This window comes from Cervus canadensis, chromosome 3 (assembly GCF_019320065.1).
Source record: "Cervus canadensis isolate Bull #8, Minnesota chromosome 3, ASM1932006v1, whole genome shotgun sequence".
NCBI lineage: Eukaryota > Metazoa > Chordata > Mammalia > Artiodactyla > Cervidae > Cervus > Cervus canadensis.
This window is the reverse complement of record NC_057388.1, coordinates 102,719,548-102,724,547: the sequence shown is the minus strand read 5'-3', so window position 1 is coordinate 102,724,547 and position 5,000 is coordinate 102,719,548.

Below are 5,000 nucleotides of genomic sequence, written 5' to 3'. Positions count from 1 at the left end.
TTCCCGGGCCAAATTGACCTCGGCGGGCAGAGTCGCCAGTACGACCCGTTCCCTGGCTTTTGCGTTTTCTTTTTAAGATGCGTTGAGTTTTTTCATTGCGGTTATGTGGGTGATGGGTGTGTGCCTTTCCTCTTCGTTTCACTGCCATAATACGGAGGGGTACTTTCAACATGAAGGGGGGGGGGTATGTGTGTGTCTGTGTGTGCGCGCCTTTTGTTTCGCACACACCATGCACGCACGCGCACACACACACAGGGGTACCTTCAACATGAAGGGGTGTGTGTGTGTGTGTGTGTACATGGTGTGTGCGTCTTTTGTTTGTCCTGTTGCTGTACGGTGCTTTTCCCAAAAGAGCCGTCATCGGGGTCACAAAGGGGGTTTCTCCTGGTATGTTGAAAGGTGGTGATAGGGACGGGGGTGATGGCGTGTGTGGCGTGGCCCACTTGGACGCCGGGCCGCCGGAGCTCCGGGTCGACCAGCCGGCCGCGGCCCACTTGGCCTCCGGGCCGAGGGAGCGGCGGGTCGCCCAGCTGGCCCGGCTTTGCTTGGCTTCGTCTCAATGGGCTGTTGTATGACCTTGCGTTCCCGGGTCGCATTGACTTTGGCGGCCGGAGTCGCCGGTACGACCCGTTCTCTGGCATTTGCGTTTTCTTTTTAAGATGCGTTGAGTTTTTTCATTGCGGTTATGTGGGTGATGGGTGTGTGCCTTTCCTTTTTGTTTCACTGCCATAATATGGAGGGGTACTTTCAACATGAAGGGGGGTGTATGTGTGTGTGTGCGCGCGCGCGCGCATGGGGTGTGCGTCTTTTGTTTTGCACACACCATGCACGCACGCGCGCACACACACACACACACACACGCACACACACACACAGGGGTACCTTCAACATGAAGGTGTGTGTGTGTGTGCGTGTGCGTGTGTGTGTGCGCGCACATGGTGTGTGCGTCTTTTGTTTGTGCTGTTGCTGTACGGTGCTTTTCCCAAAAGAGCCGTCGTCGGGGTCACAAAAGGGGTTTCTCCTGGTGCGTGGAAAGGGGGTGATAGGGACCGGGGCGATGGCGTGTGTGGCGTGTGTGGCGTGGCCCACTTGGACGCCGGGCCGCCGGAGCTCCGGGTCGACCAGCGGGCTGGGGCCCCACTTGGCCTCTGGGCCGAGGGAGCGGCGGGTCGACCAGCTGGCCCGGCTTTGCTTGGCTTTGTCGCAATGGGCTGTTGTATGGCCTTGCGTTCCCGGGTCGCATTGACCTTGGCGGCCGGAGTCGCCAGTACGACCCGTTCTCTGGCATTTGCGTTTTCTTTTAAGATGCGTTGAGTTTTCTCGTTGCGGTTATGTGGGTGATGGGTGTGTGCCTTTCCTTTTTGTTTCACTGGGCCCCGTGGACAGACCGAGAAGAGCGGACACGTTCACTGGGAACACCCGTCCCTCGTCCGGCACGGCTTAGGCCCGGCCCGGGAGAGCACAACCACACCACATCAATCAGTTGAGCCAAGGTGTGTGGGGGGGGGGGGGAAGGCACAGGCGAGGACAGTCACCAGAGGGGCCCGCTTTAAGCCTCGCCGACAACCTCCCCCCCGCCTGCCCACAACCTCACACCTCAGGCGAGAGCAGCCAACGACCCCAGGAGGAGAACAGCTGACACGTGGCACGGAGCCTACAGGGCAGGGGTCGTCCCAGCCGCCACCGGGTGCCCGCAGCGGGGAGCACAGGGCCAAAGACCCACACCGCCTCGCCCCACCGCCCTCGGGTCGCCCAGACGCGGCACCACGAGCTGGGTCGGCCAGACACGCCACACAGGAGCCGGCGCACAGGCCCAGGCAGGCGGCTCCAGCGGCAAAGGCAGAAGCAGGCGCCAGCTGGCGGCCCACAGGCCCGGAGCCCCGCGTGCATCCAGAGACCCAAAGTCCTCGGCGGCAGACACAAAAGGAGACCGTGTCAGCACTTACCTGGTGGCAAAAAAGACCTATTTTGGGCGACAAAATGACAGCAGACGACAGCGGGGCCCATCTATGACTCGCAGGGGGGGACCCCGGAACCTTGACCCGGCCACCTGTCCCCAGCACTACCCCATGAACATCAGGCCTGGAGCTCTCGGGGGCCATCTGGTCGACTTGGGGGGGGGGGGGAGAGGGGGCCGCGTGGTGGCAAAAGTGGGGGCGCGGACGCCAAGGGAGAGGGAGCTGGCCGGGGACTCCCTCCCCGCTTCGCCCACACGGGTAGGCGTACCGGTCCGTCCGAGTCTCCGAACGGGGATTTGACTTCGACGTGCATAAAGAAAAAAGAAGAAAGAACCGTCAGCGGGGCGCCTCCAACAAGACGAGCGGGCCCCGACCAGGGCCCACGCCCGGGGCCCAGACCGTCCTACACAGGGCACCCAGGACGGCTCGAGCCGGGCCCCACCCACCTCCTGACTGACCGGGATTCAGGGAGTTGGGGAGGGGTGAGAAAAAGTCGCGTCCAACGACCGAGACCCACGAGGGCACGCTGAACGGTCGAGCGCGCCCTCCCCGGCCACCCGCGGAAGCAGGGCCCGGTCCATCCACGTCTCCGGACCTATCGGGACTTGGAGAAAAGAAAAGGCATGCGTGCCGGGAGACGCCTCAGGCGACCGGACCCCACCGGGGGACCGCACACGCGCCCGCGCCGGCCGTCCTCTCCGGGTCACCCCTCACGACTCCGGCGGGCGGGTCCCCACCTCCGGAGTGCGACGCGGAAAACACCTCGTTCAGAGAGAACCCGAGGGCCCGGACCCAGCCGCGCCCTCCGCCGACCTCCACGCCACAGTCCGGGCCGGTCCCCACCTCCGGAGCGGGGCCGAGGGCGAAGCAAACGCTCCTGAGGGCGACCCGGGAGGAGGCAGGACCGCCGAGTCCGAGTCCAGGCGCTCCGGGCAGGGAAGCCCCTCTCCCTGCCCACCTCGGCGGTCCGGCCCAGGTAGGGTCCGGCCGGTCCGTCTCCACGGCCGGAGGGGCACGGGGAGATGCTGGTCGACCCGGTCAGGCCACCCCAGAGCCCGGATCTGGAGCGCCGCGACGGTCACCCTCCTCAGAAACCTAGAGAACCAATCTCCGGCGACAGCAGGACGTCCCTAGGCCTCGGTGTCACCGGGACTGTCACCGCCAGCATAGCCCGTCTCTGAGAGCACTGCCTCGGGCCCCGCGGCTGAGTCACAATCCTCCTGAAGGTCTCGCCGAAGCTCCGGAGGGGAGGGACAATATAAAAGCGGCCGCCAGGTGGCTCCTGACAACCGGCTCGACCGTCCCGAGGACGGGTCGCTGTCGCCGGCCGCCGAGGAGCCACCGCGCCGGCCGCCCAAACGCCCGAGCTCGGGCCGGAGCCTCCTCCGCCTCCGAGCCACGCGGCGCGACGCGACCCCGGCCGCAGAGGAAGGGAGAGGAGCTGGGAACTATCTCCTCAGGAGGCTGCCCCGAAGGAGACGCGCTCCCCCCACGCGATTCCAGGGTGGTGGGGGGACATTCCACGGAGACGCCGGCGGCGGGGGCTCGGGGGCCGAGAGAGGGGCACCAGTGACATCCCGGGCTCCCCCGGACCCCCCCCCCCCAAAAGAGGGAGTGAGAGAGGGAGGGAGGGAGGGAGGGAGGGAGGGGAGGGGAGGGGAGGAGGGAGGGAGGGAGGGAGGAAGGGACCGACCGGCAAAGTGAAACCAACCAGGCAAGCGCTGCTCGGAGAACAAAGCAGGACTTTGGAAAGCAGACACAGACACAGACACGCAAACCCAGGAGCAAGAAAGGAAACGAAGGAGACACTCGGACCCCCAACAAGAGAAAACAAAACTCAACCTGGGTAGAGACCGTGACCAAGTCCAAAGACAACAAACAAAGTGCACGTGAGGTCAGGAGAACGTGGATTTCAAGATCACTGGCCACAAACACCGGAAAGGCGGGCGGCCGGCCGGGCGGTCTGGGGTGGCAGGGCTGCGGGGGTGGGGTTGAGGGGCGTGGTGGGGAGGACCGAGTCAATAGGGGTCCACTAAATAAGCCCCGGACTCCATGACAACAGCCAAGTCAATGAATGCATAACTTTTTGAAGTAGAACCGAAACGAAATGAAACAAAACCACCAGGCAGGAAAGTCAAGTCGTAGAACTGCTCTGGCAGCTTAAAAGTCAGAGAGAGGGAGGGAGGGAGGGAGGGAGGGGGAGAGAGAGAGACAGAGAGAGAGAGAGAGAGAGAGAGAGAGAGAGAGAGAGAGAGAGAGAGAGAGAGAAAGAAAGGGAGAGGGAGAGAGGGAGAGAGGGAGAGAGGGAGAGAGAGAGAGAGAGAGAGAGAGAGAGAGAGAGAGAGAGAGAGAGAGAGAGAGAGAGAGAGAGAGAGCGCGAGAGCGAGAGCGCACATGTGCATATACGCATGTACATATGTGTACGGACACATATTCGCATCTATATATACGTGTGCACACATGCGTATAAACAAGCGCGTACGAAGGGCATGCATGCATGCTCACGTACACGCATGTGTCTGTGCGTGCACGTATATGCCTAGGCGTTTAAAGTGTGCATGTGTGCTTGCGTGTATATACGTATGCACAGGCATCTATACACATACGTACACGGATATGCACGCACACGAATACACATGCTCATATGTGCCTATACATAGATATACACACCTACATTTAAATAAACACGGGCGTGTAAACGCATATAGATGCACATGTGTGTGTACGTGTGATGTATACGCACAGGTGTGTGTGTGTGTGTGTACGCATGTGCGGACACGTACGTGCATGCTTACATATGCACACATATCCGCCTGTGTATATGCACACGTGTATGTACACGTGTGTACATACATATGCACACATACCTAGACGTCTACATGTAGCGTATATACGTCCACACAGACGTACGGCTGTATATGTGTATAAATATACACACATGTATGTGTAAGTAAACATACACGCATATACGTATGTACAGTTGCAAGTGTGTGTATAGAGTGCATATACACAGATTGATGTGCATAGATGCACACACACGCG